Source organism: Camponotus vicinus, unplaced genomic scaffold (genome assembly GCF_025532165.1).
Source record: "Camponotus vicinus isolate PSW18456_S1 unplaced genomic scaffold, iyCamVici1.0 SCAF_2, whole genome shotgun sequence".
Taxonomy (NCBI): domain Eukaryota; kingdom Metazoa; phylum Arthropoda; class Insecta; order Hymenoptera; family Formicidae; genus Camponotus; species Camponotus vicinus.
The window spans coordinates 21,940,800-21,954,563 of record NW_028141956.1 but is presented as its reverse complement, the minus strand read 5'-3'; the positions used below and the strand labels follow the sequence as shown (position 1 = coordinate 21,954,563).

The 13,764-nt window shown below is 32.2% G+C and overlaps 2 long non-coding RNA genes across 5 annotated transcripts; one reads left to right on the top strand and one right to left on the bottom strand.

Annotated features, from left to right (window-relative positions):
* The first annotated feature begins 153 nt into the window (after positions 1 to 153).
* On the top strand, positions 154 to 7,401 carry LOC145966764 (uncharacterized). Of its 4 annotated transcripts, XR_014437150.1 has the most exons (4): positions 154 to 339; positions 452 to 558; positions 662 to 924; positions 3,070 to 3,206. It is a non-coding gene; the product is annotated as an uncharacterized LOC145966764 (long non-coding RNA). The 4 variants fall into 4 exon arrangements; XR_014437152.1 differs by lacking the exon at positions 662 to 924 and adding an exon at positions 1,343 to 1,569 and having other exon boundaries at positions 154 to 558; XR_014437153.1 differs by lacking the exons at positions 662 to 924; positions 3,070 to 3,206 and adding an exon at positions 7,112 to 7,401 and having other exon boundaries at positions 154 to 558.
* Positions 7,402 to 11,269: 3,868 nt separating this feature from the next.
* On the bottom strand, positions 11,270 to 12,915 carry LOC145966476 (uncharacterized). Its single transcript, XR_014437052.1, has 2 exons — positions 12,237 to 12,915; positions 11,270 to 11,440 (listed from the first exon to the last, which is right to left on the bottom strand). It is a non-coding gene; the product is annotated as an uncharacterized LOC145966476 (long non-coding RNA).
* Between the last annotated feature and the right edge of the window lie 849 nt (positions 12,916 to 13,764).

Below are 13,764 nucleotides of genomic sequence, written 5' to 3'. Positions count from 1 at the left end.
ATAATGTAAAATATTCCTAACAATATTTATTCAAGTACATAACTATAAGCATAAGAAAATTGATTGGTCCATTTTCTTATGCATATATTTATGGACTAATCAATTTCCTTGTGCTTATGATTTTACATCTATGCGAAAGCCTGTACTCTCGGTTTAAAAGTATTAATCGATTATGAAACCTCTTAAAATATCAAAAGTATAATAAATAATCTTATATAAAAAAAAAGTTATGGAAACGCGAAGAAGTTTGTCGGTAATCGCGGTCTATTTGTTTTTCGTATTCCGCGTATGTGATTGACGATCACGGTCGATGAAAGGTGTGAACGTTTTTGAGTTCAGGTATTTGACAGTTTAGTGACACTTCGAGCGGGGGGTTAGATATTTATTCGTATAAATTATATTTAAAGTATATTTTTAAAAAATGCGCGTCTCTAATTGATGGTCGATGAAGGGAGTCGAATATAAGTGAATGTTATCGAATTCGTATGGTTCATATATCATATGCAAGATCTGGCGATCTAAGAAGAAAGCACGAGAAAAAAAAATTATTTAAAAACAGTATGTATTCCCTCGGCTTTTTCACACACGCGGTTTTTTTCTGCAAAAATTGTGTCATTTTATACATAAGTAATCATAAGTATTACTCTCTATTACTCCCTAGACAGCATACGGACGTCTTTTGGATCTCCTAAGGACGTCCTGCATGGATATAGGAGATATCCTGAGGATATCTGTTTGTAATCCTCGTACATTCTGAGGATGTCCTGAGGAATAGTAAATGAGCGCCTCACATAAAGCCTAGATATATCCTCAGGAGATTCTATTTCAAAATCCTAAGGATATTTGCAGGATGTCCATAGGAAATTTTATAACTCTTGAAACGTCTACAATACATCCTAAATTGGTTCAGAATATATCGTTGAGGTGCTTTATATGCTATTTTCAGAATTTTAATTTAGGTTATATCTAGCATATTTTTTCCCATATTTTATATCGTGTTGCTTGATTTGGCAGTTTATATGTCAAATATATGTTTGTACCCAAACAGCACCAAGTCGACTGTTAATTGATTGTCAGTCGGCAGAAAAAGTCTAAAGTCGACTTCAAAGTCAGATTGAATGTCAACTTAAAGTCGACTAACAGCCGACAAATGACTCGACTATAATCGATTGTCAGCCAGTTAATAAGTCGACTTAGAAGTCAACTTTATGGCGATTATAAGTCGATTTTCAATGAATTTTTAGTCAATTTTCAGTCAATTTAATGTCATGTCATTAACTACTAAATTTTTATTTTAATGTCATTTCTCAAAAATTTGATCGATTTAATGTTCTGTATATAGATACATATATGATGGAATTAAAAAAAATTAACTGTCTGCGGTTAATTACATGGAGCTCTGAAGCTCCTTGCAAAAGCTAAAGAAGATGCGACTATAATAGCGCTCTTTGATCGATAAGCTGTAATTCGTGGGACTTGTGTCGTGGCCTTATATTACTGTCTTAGATGAATTCCACTTTCGGGTTAAGCGTTTTCCTTTTCGCCACTTAACGGCGAGGCGTAAAACTCGTGGAAGTATATGAATATTTCTATTTATCCATTGGATATCTTTGGTAGCTACTTGGTGAATATACACTCACACACAAAAAAACAGGCCACAATAATAAACGTCGACTTAAAAAAACGACTTTAAGTTGACTGAAAAATGTCGACTAATAGCCATTCAGTCGGCAAATAGCCATTCGTACTGTGTGGATATATGTAACGCATATATAATTTTTTAAATTTCTTCTTAAATAATCCTTGAAACATACCCGACAAAAACAGTTACGTCACATCCTCGTCGAATCCACGTATTTTACGTGGCTTACGTGGATGCAGATTTATCCACGAATTATCTACGTGGATACCACTTTCTTTTTTCATTATTACATCGAGGTACTTTATTCTCGAAATATCAATGTAGATTTCATGTGCATATTTTTATTGAAATTATGATTAATCATTCAACGACTCGGTAATATTGTAATGTTAGAAGATATTTTATTAAAATTTTTCAATTGTAATTTTGTATCTGAAATATTTCAGAAATATACCTGCATCATGTTTTTTATAATATTTATATTATAATATTATAATATTTATATTTTATATAATATTGTATTTGCAATATTTCTGAAATCTTTCAGAAAGATAAAAAAGTTTGCTAAAAAAAAGATTATATCTGTATGTTTCTAAATATGTAATAGTACATATGTATATAGAATATGCTTCCTCGCTTTGCCGCTAAGCGGCGCTGCATGAAATTAGCTAACTCGTATTCAACTTTTCGTCATAAAGTGTATATAAAGAACTGATACTAACATGGTCCGAAGTTTATTTTTTCTTTTAAGGACCGTCTACGATGGAAGTAATATTGGTGGAGTGGACGGTGGAGTAAGGCGTAAGCGAATGGTTTTTTTCCATTTCGCATTACTCCTAGTCTTACGCCTTACTCCACTGTCCACCCCACCGATATTATTTTCATTGTAGACGGTCATTTAGTCAGTTTAATTTAATAAACTGATTTAATTTAAAATAATTTGTTTAATAATCTGGATCGCTTGTTGGGATTCGGAATATAGAACAGATTATTTGAAATTAAACGGATAAATGGGAGATAGCCTATTTATTGCGTATATTAAAAATAAAATATAAATAAAAATAAAATTATTCTTATGGCCGAGTGTATTTATATACTTTTATAAATGTCCAAGATATTCACTTATCAAAAATTTAAAAAGTAATATGTCTCGAAAGTTCATGAAATTTTCACATAGATTCCACGTAGATTCTAGTACCGTTTTTGAGCGGATTATCCACTCGAATATCCATGTGGATTCAACGATATTAATCTACGTGGTAATAACGTGGATTTCACGTACTGTTTTTATCGGGATTTTACGTATTAATATTTTTTGTTTGTATTTATATATATATTAACGATTGCATTGTTGCATATTTTTAATAATAATAGGAATAATAATAACAATATCAATAATAACAATAAATTAAAATTTTTCCTTGCAGAACATACTGAAAAATGACCGAAAAATATAGTTCTAATGAAAATTTAAATGAAGAAAATGATTACATCGAAAATGAGCATCCAATAAATTTATTTTCTACAAATGATGCAATAGATACTATTAAAGTTTTCGACTCAACTGTGTGTCTAATATAAATTTAATAAAATAAAATATAATAAAATTTAATAAAATATATGTTAAAATTATATTTTAATTTTCTTATTTCCAAATGCATTTATTTAATATTTTTTGTATTTTTAGTTTAATATTTTTCGATTTTTATAATGAAAATTATATAAAGTTATATGTAAAAATTCATAATATATGTCAGTTTTACAGTCTTCATTTCGAAATCTTAATCTTCCCGGAAAAATTATTTTTCAAATAAAAAAATTATTTTAAAAATAAATTTGATAAAATTTAAATTTCATTTTTCTTTAAAATATAATATTGTTCATTTGATACATAATCATTGATTATTTTTATTAGACGTATTATAGTGAAATAATCGGTTATGTCTCTGAAATTGGTTCCCAGATAGCCAAATCTGTTAGAACAGATTTTCGTCAAACACCCATTACAAATTTTAAAGGCAGAAAGACTACAGTTTGCATAGAGGAATTGATATATTCGATCATGTTGCCAGCATGTCAGCAGACATACAACAAAATCTGTTCACATAACTGGACAACAGATCATCAATAGAAACCGAGCAGAACTTGTTGATATAATCGACGGCACATTGATGGCAGAAACCGAGCAGGATCTGTGCGGCGCAATTTTGACAGCAGATTGATAACAAAAACCGAGCAGGATCTGCGCAATGAAATTTGATATTAAAATGTCGGCAGAAATCGGGTAGAGCCTGCTGATGTAACTGACGGCACATTGATGGCAGAAACCGAGCAGGATCTGTGCGGCGCAATTTTGCAGCAGATTGATAACAAAAACCGAGCAGGATCTGCGCAATGAAATTTGATATCAAATTGTCGGCAGAAATCGGGTAGAGCCTGCTGATGTAACTGACAGCACATTGGTGGCAGAAATCGAGCAAGATCTGCGCAACACAGTTTGATATCAGATTGCTTGCAGAAACCGAGCAGGATCTGCGCAATGAAATTTGATATCAAATTCTCGGCAGATATCGAGTAGAGCCTGCTGATATAAGTGACGGCAGATTGATGGCAGAAATCGAGCAAGATCTGTGAGGCGCAATTTGATAGCAGAAATTTAACAGGATCTGTGAGGCGCAATTTGATAGCAAATTGATAACAAAAATCGAGCAGGATCTGCGTACACAATCTCTGATAGCAGATTGACGGCAGAAACGGAACAGAGTTTGCATGATTCGATAGTTCCTTCACTTACCGCTACGTGAGCTGTACTTTCTCGTAATCTAATTTCTGTCAGAAATATATATAAAGTCGCGAATATGAAGAAAAGACTAAAAATATAGTAATTATCATTTTAATTTCTATCACTTTAATTTCTGATATCTGATACAAGCAGATGAGATTCAGAATATTAAACTGATTGGAATCAATATGATAAATGGAAAATTATTCATGTACTGCCTATTTGAGGCATAAAGCAAGAATTTAATTCTAAATAAATTACATCTCCAGTTTTACAAGTTACATTTACTTTATTATTAATTAAATTAAATTAAATTAGTCCTTCGCTATATGAGATATAACTACGATATAACATATATTACATTAACATATATTACGATATAACATATGACATATATGTCATTTTAGAAGAAAATTGTAATTAACTTGCCGATGATATTCTTATTTAGCACTTGTAATAATCAATTTTGTTGCATTTATATAATATTAATAAAAGTAAGCGCAAATCTTGTGCAGTTTCCCTGGCAAAAATGAGACGTTTGTTTGGCGTTTACATGAACGTTTGTGGAAGTTCGTCGAGAGTTTAAAAACGATTAGTAAAGAGTTTGTAGAACAAAAATTGCAACACTGCAGCGTTTAAAAGACGTTTGTACGTTATAGCGTAAACGTAAACGTTTGAAAAGTCTGAGTAAACTCTGTACACGAAGATGTATCAACGTTTACTGAACGTACTCTGAAAAATGTTACCTCAGCATTGCAAAACTTTCATGTAACATTATATAAAGAGTTTGTAGAACAAAAATTGCAACACTGCAGCGTTTGATAAGCATTCAAAACCCAACAGCGTTATGTAAGTGCTCTTACAAAGTTTGAAAAGCATATAAATTCTCAGAAAACCCTCACTCAACGGTTGTTAACGCTTTATAAAGTTTCTTATTTTCGCCAGGGTTCTGCTGTCAATTTGCTATCAGGTTGCATGCGCAGATTCTGCTCGGTTTCTGCTGGTAATCTAACATCAAATTGCATCGCGCAGATGCTGCTCGGTTTCTGCTGTAAATTTGCCATCAGATTGCGTGCACAGATTCTGCTCGGGTTCTGCAGACAATCTGTTGTCAGATCATGTTTTACAGATTCTGTCGCCAAAACAAAAGCTTAATGCGGACACAGATGGCTACGGTTCTGATATAGAAATCTGATCGAATTTGCTGCCAATCTGTTGCCAACCTGCTAACACTTTGCTTACTTGGTTCTTTTTTAAATTTTATTTTAATCCTTTTTTTTGTTTCTTATTATCTTTTCTAAGAAATAAATTGAATATTTAAATAAATTAACTTAATAAAATCATTAATGTCTTTATAATATTTTTACATTGCATTTAGTGACATTTTTACGCATAATAATTTAAATAAAATAGAGATTATAATTTAAATAAAATATAGATCTAACAAATCATAACATTTTTAACAGATTTGGAAACAGTTTTTATATTTTATTTAAAAAATATATTATTTTCAATTTATCACATATATTACAGAGTATATTGCCTAGTTGTCTGAAATATTTTCACAATCCTTTTATGAAATATTTTCAAATCCTTTTTATATTTGTTTTCAAGTTTAACTTTTCTTTAAATTTCAATATAAATTAGTTATACAGGGTGTCGCAGACCACCCGTATCAGCCGAATATCTCAAAAACTGAGCGCAGCAGACAAAAATATTTCATTTTTAAATGGAACATCCTATATATTTTTACACATTCTTGTAACTCATCTCGAGGGCTTTCCAAAACACTGTAATTAAGTTAGTTTTCATTAAGTACTTTTCGAGTTATGAAGCTTGAAATCATTTTTTAATTTTACATAAACCGTAAAATATCTTGTAAAACATTCATTTTTCGATTATCTTACCTTAATACTTTTATGCACAAAATAATGAGAGGAATCAATTGGTGTAAAGAAAACACATAGTTGTTTCGAAGAAAAAAAATGTAATTTGCAATTAACAATTACATTTTTTTTCTTCGAAACAACTATGTGTTTTCTTTACACCAATTGATTCCTCTCATTATTTTGTACATAAAAGTATTAAGGTAAGATAAATGAATATTTTACTAGATATTTTATGGTTTATGTAAAATTAAGAAATGATTTCAAGCTTCATAACTCGAAAAGTACTTAATGAAATCTAACTTAATTATAGTGTCTTGGAAAGCCCTCGAGATGAGTTACAAGAATGTGTAAAAATATATAGGGTGTTCCACTTAAAAAAATTGAAGTGACCTTCACGTGACCTTCAAATGACTCTTCAAGGTCATATCAATGGTACCATCTTATGGCCCCCTCGAAACCATACAAAACATGTCTAAACCATTTTTCTCTAAAATCAAAAATGAGAGAGATATTTGTGGTGGACACTTAAAATGGGACACCCTGTATATAGTATCAATCACATATTTTCTGAACTAATTTGGGATGCAATGAGGAACACAAAAGGATATCCCTTACAGTTTCGCAGGACTTCCTTAAGAGATCCAAAAAATATCCTGAGCTGTTTGGCTTTATACCATATCCTAAATAAATACCGCGTATATCCCGAGGATATTTAGGATATATTCAGGATCATCCTGAGGATATCTTGTGCTGTTTGGGTCTGTTCTACCATATAAAATATAATTATTTATATTAAAGTTACGAAAAAATAAGAAGAAGAGATTAGATGACAGAGGAAAATAGAGAAAAAGAGATAGAGAGAAAAGAAGATAGAGAAAGGATTTTCATTGAGAGAAGAAGAGGAAGAGGGAAGAGAAAGGAGGGAGAGGGAGAGAAGATAAATAAGATAAAAATAAAAAATACAAAAAAAGAAAAAAAATAAGAAAAGTAAATATCATTCTTTTTCACATTTTCCTTTTGTAAAAATTATATATTTTATATATACGTTATATTTTGCTTATTACAAATAATCATTTACATGTTATATAATGTATATATCATTATACATATATAGATGCGTGTACTATTCTGCAGCCCATATAGCACAGAAGTTTGCATCAACATTGCTGCAATGTTACAACATTGCACATTACAGTGTAATGTTGCAGAAATATTGCAGAGATATTATTTTGCAATATTACTTTGGCAATATTGCAGCAACGTTTTAACATAACGAAAATGTATAACATGTGTTTCTTTACTTGCCGCTACGTGGCGACACCAAACTTAACTAACTCGTATTCGAATTTTCGTCTAAAGTGGATATAAGATCTACAATGGACTAATGCAGTAATTATATTTCTTGTCTTGAGTCGGTTTAATTTCTAATAAATTGACTTGATTTATTTAATATTCTGAATTCTAATAAGGGATCTAGATTATTAAACAAATAATTTATTTAATAATCTGGATCCCTCGTTGGGATTCAGAATATTAAACAGATTTTTCTTCACTGAATGGATAAATGAAAAATAGTTCATTTATTGCACGTATTAAAATATTCTGGTGCCGAGGGTATGTAAAATAATTGTATGTATATGATTGAGATAAAAATTTAATAAGAAACATTTATAGATAAAAAATTAATTATTAATAAATTTATTAATAAAAAACACTAATAGATATTTTTTTAAAAGCGTGAAACTTTTTTAAAGAAAAATGTTTTTTTCCTATCTTTTTTAAACATTTTTTAAATATTTTCAAAGTTTATTTATTAAATTTAAAACGGTCTGCATTTGTAGCAAAATGCGTTTTAATATTACAAATACATTCCCTGGCGAAAATAAGAAACTTTAAAAAGCGTTAACAACCGTTGAGTGAGGGTTTTCTGAGAGTTTATATGCTTTTCAAACTTTGTAAGAGCACTTACATAACGCTGTTGGGTTTTGAATGCTTATAAAACGCTGCAGTGTTGCAATTTTTGTTCTACAAACTCTTTATATAATGTTACATGAAAGTTTTGCAATGCTGAGGTAACATTTTTCAGAGTACGTTCAGTAAACGTTGATACATCTTCGTGTACAGAGTTTACTCAGACTTTTCAAACGTTTACGATTACGCTATAACGTACAAACGTCTTTTAAACGCTGCAGTGTTGCAATTTTTGTTCTACAAACTTTTTACTAATCGTTTTTAAACTCTCGATGAACTTCCACAAACGTTCATGTAAACGCCAAACAAACGTCTCATTTTTGCCAGGGTTGCACCGTAACATTACTACAATCTTACATTGCAATATTCCTAAAAGAGGACATTTTAACGTTGCTGCAATCCCACAGCAATGGTGCAGCAACATTTTGCAGTGAATTTGCAATGTTGCAATATTGCGGTGAAAGATTGCTGCAATGTGTATGCAATCTTTGTGTGCTGTATGGGTAGTGAAAGATTAATTCAATTTAATTAAATTTATAATAAAGTAAATGGTGAAAGTAATTAAATTTAGCTCATAAAACTTTTTTTATTTAGAATTAAATTTTTGCTTTATGCCTCAAATAGGCAGTACATAAATAATTTTCCATTTATCATATTGATTCCAATCAGTTTAACATTTTGAATCTCATCTGCTTGTATCAGATATCAAAAATTAAAGTGATAGAATATATATAGTTATTATCCAGATAGCCAAATCTGTTAGAACAGATTTTCGTCAAATGCCCATTATAAATTTTAAAGGCAGAAAGATTACAGTTTGTATAAAAGAACTGATATATTCGGGAGTGCCTCGTTTGACCACATTGTGATTGACCACAGTCAATTATATTGACCTGTGCCTAGGGTAACCAGCAACGATTGACCAATCAGAGAGTCCTATTTTGAATTGGCCAATTGGCGACGTGGTCAATTGGGTGTCACCCACAGATTTTTATATAATACAACTAGACTGCGAGCTCCTGTCCGTGAGATGTACCCACAGACTTCTATATAATATACTAGACTGCGAGCTTCTTATATACTAAATGTACCCAATTCTTATGTACAAAACTAGCGCATGCGCCAAATAAGCTGACATAGTTTGTTTTCCAGCAAGGTGACACAGTGCGACACCGTGCGACACACTCAAACACTGTGCATGAGTGTTTGTTGGAACGCAAAACTCGACCATTGCGGACTACATTAATATTTTCACTAGAATTTTTCACTAGGATAATTTTAAAGTGTGAAAGCAATAAAATAAGGTAATGATAAAAACAAAAACTAATGCTGATATAAAAGATTATTAGTATTAAAGTATTACAATAACAATTTACACGGATAGTTTTAAAAAATATTATTCAAATATACATTCAAATGTTAAATCTTTTTAAGTAAATTCTTTTTCTTCTCTAGCTTTTTGACTTTGTCGCGGTTATTATATCTAGATCGACACAAATTATTAATTTAGGACTGATCCAAAAAGTTCTCACTTTTAAAGATTGGCAACAATGACTAGGAAACACACTCAAAGGGCGTTTTCCAGCAACGAGACACAAATAGACACAGTGTCAGACACTGGAGAGTGGAGAGTTGTGTAAAGCTGCTTGTTGGAATATTATTTAATTCTCAGTACAGCCGATAATTCGCGCTTTAATAATAGTGATGTTTCTTGTAAAATTTTATTCTTACATCTCTTTATAAATAACCTAACCTAACCTATCAATTTCTAAATATTATATAGAAATTAAAAATTGTGTATTAACGGCATAGTAAATGTAATTTATACAAATACATTTTGTGCTTAATATTAATTTTATAAGAAATTTCCCTATGTTCGTCAAATAATTGGCAGCCATGAATTGAATACAAATCTCTCAACTCACCCTTTTAACTGTGTATACTTGTGTCGAGTTGTGTCGTTGTAGGAAAACATTGTGTCGAACACTGTGTGACTTTGTGTCGCCTGTGTCCCTTGCTGGGAAACAACCAAACTCTACACCGATGCTGTGTCGAGTTGTGCCTCGCTGTGTCTGACACTGTGCCACACAGTGTCGCCTGTTCCTTGCTGGAAAGCACCCATGGAATGTGGTTTTCTGCTAGCATGACGATCATATAGTTAGCAGACAAATTTGATATTCCCTATTATCTATTAAACCAATCGCTTGGGAATCGTTTGGGCACATTTAGGAATAGATTCTCATAGTTTAGGAAATAATAGTTTATTTATAATTAATTAAAATAAATTGAGCGTATAGTTAGCAGACATAAATATTAAAAAAAATTTTTTTTTTTAATTAACGTGAAATTATTTGGGAAACATGTCTGTAATTTTAACGTTTGGGAAATAATTATTTCATCTGAAAATCGGTAAATATGTCGATGAAAGGAGCCCGCCTCGATTACCTTGACCTTGACATATGTTGTCAAGGTCACTGCTCTGAGTCCAAAAGGTTTTAGCCGTAGCTCGCTGTTCGTTAAAAAGTTATTAGTAATAGAAGTTAGAAAGAGAATATAGATTTTATTGACACCGTATAGATAGAACTATAGTATGAAAACACAATTCGAAAGTATTTTCCACACAAAGTATGCTTATAGTCCGAAATATGTAAACATAACAATATTACAGACTTAGGGCTCGTTCCCACTGAGCGCGTCACGCGTCGCGTCAACCAGCGTGAGCCAATCAAAACATCCCATTGTAATAACACGGAAAACATGTTATTACAATGGGATGATTTGATTGGCTCACGCTGGTTGATGCGACGCGTGACGCGCTCAGTGGGAACGAGCCCTTAAGCTGTAGAAATATTCCTTGTATTTAGTGCTTGCAGAACTCTTAATACGTGAACATGAGACTTCACGAGTTTCTCCGTTTAAGGGGTTAGACCACTGTGACGGGTGTTTTTTCAGGGTAATTTTCAGGAATTAATTTCTAACAAAATATTTATGAAACACCAGTAATTTTTTTTTATTATCTTCTATACACATTGAAGAACGTGTCAAAATTTTGTTGTCCAAAAAAATATAAAACTCGTCGAGTTAAGCCGCTTCGCCCATCTCTATGATTTTCATGCATGGTCGGATGGTGTACATGATTTCGCGAAAACCAGTCGTCTGAAACAAAAATAAAAAATATGCTCATTATCTATATTGTATTGGCTTTCGGTTGACGGAGCATTTTATTTTTTTTTCATTTTTGGCGACGAGAAAAAAATTCCTGAATTTTTGACTGTAATTTTTGGGCCCAAATTACATGTTATTATTATTAATAATTATTGAACAAAACATAATATTGACAAAATCGTCCGTCAACCGAAAGACACTAGTCCTTAGAATAAGTGTACCAAATTTCAAGTCGATTCGTTAATTATATCTCGAGATATCGTGTACACCGTTTTGAAAAACATACCCTGGCGAAAATAAGAAACTTTATAAAGCGTTAACAATCGTTGAGTGAGGGTTTTCTGAGAGTTTATATGCTTTTCAAACTTTGTAAGAGCACTTACATAACGCTGTTGGGTTTTGAATGCTTATCAAACGCTGCAGTGTTGCAATTTTTGTTCTACAAACTCTTTATATAATGTTACATGAAAGTTTTGCAATGGTGAGGTAACATTTTTCAGAGTACGTTCAGTAAACGTTGATACATCTTCGTGTACAGAGTTTACTCAGACTTTTCAAACGTTTACGTTTACGCTATAACGTACAAACGTCTTTTAAACGCTGCAGTGTTGCAATTTTTGTTCTACAAACTCTTTACTAATCGTTTTTAAACTCTCGACGAACTTCCACAAACGTTCATGTAAACGCCAAACATACGTCTCATTTTTGCCAGGGTAGTTTTGAGAAAAACGCGTTTAAGGTTTTGGTACTAGTTTTTTCAGTGAAAAAATGTATTTAAGCTTCTTACCCTTAATCTGCCATTCCTGCCTCATAAAGGGGACCTTCCTCTTCATAAAAATCTTCTTCAAGAGCCGATCTCATCGCTCTTCTTTCGATTCTTCCCTCTTTTGAGGCCTCGAATGATCGCACGTCGGCAATTGAAATCCTGGTGTCATCCACCTCTGTGCACAATGCAACGGCATTTGGTCCAATTCATAATGTTATATTCATAATGTGCATCATTTTTAGAAGACTCTCGTAACCTTCGTTGAAAATGCTCGCTGCCAAATATGATGCAATTTCTACCGTCTTTGCGCCGCTGAACACTCGCTTTGGAGCAAACGACCATATGAGAGCGTTGAGACTTTCATTGTTATTTTGCGTAAACCTTCCAATGCACCGCTGTGGTAAATTTTCGCTGCTTAGCTCTTCGTAGATAGGAGTGATTGCGCTCAATACGTAATCGCTGAGAGTTGGTTTTTCGAGTAATAGCTCGAAATTTCAATGAAAACGACTTCGGGCGGGTATGAGACCTTTTGTCCCTTATTCTAGAGGGTTGAAAGGATTTTTTAAGCCAATAAAAAAAATTCGATTTTTTGAAAATTTCACAGTGGTCTAACCCCTTAACTAATAATTACGAGGAATTAGTTTCTTATCTTTAATAATAATATTGCTGAATAAAATATAAATATAAACATAAATTTGAATATTTTTCTTTCTTCGACCACGCATGTACTTAAATTTATATAGAATTTAATACAATTAAATATAATTAAAAAATATCACAAATGTATGTGTACACACACACGCGCGCGCGCGCGCGCGCGGGGGGTGCAAGGGGGGCCTTCGGCCCCCCTCCCGCAACCACCCCGCCGGTAGGGGACGCATTGCGAAGAGTTCAGTCACAATGGATATATGCTGTAAGTTGTAAAGCGAGGTCCATCTTGCCTACCGGCGGAGTGGTTGCGGGAGGGGGGCCGAAGGCCCCCCATGCACCCCCCGCGCGCGCGCGCGCATGTGTGTACACATACATTTGTGATATTTTGTAATTGTATTAAATTCTATATAAATTTAAATTGTATTAAATGTATTTAAAATTATTATTTTTTCATATAACAGCTAAAATAATAGGTTTATGAAAAAAATGCATATAACTTTTTTGGTAGTTTTTCAGCGGCTTTATTTTCTGCTTAAAAATTTTTTTCTCAAATCAATATTTTCGGAGATAAAAAGCATTAAAATTGTAAAATTCTTTTGTTAATAACTTTTTAATAAACAACGAGCGACGGCTAAAACCTTTTGAATGTTACTCAGGGCAGTGACCTTGACAACATATGTCAAGGTCAAGGCAATCGAGGCGAGCTCCCTTCATATTTACCGATTTTCAGATGAAATAATTATTTCCCAAACGTTAAAAACATTACAGACATGTTTCCCAAATAATTTCGTTAATTAAAAAAAAATTTTTTTTAAATATTTATGTCTGTTAACTATACGCTCAATTTATTTTAATTAATTATAAATAAACTATTATTTCCTAAACTATGAGAATCTAT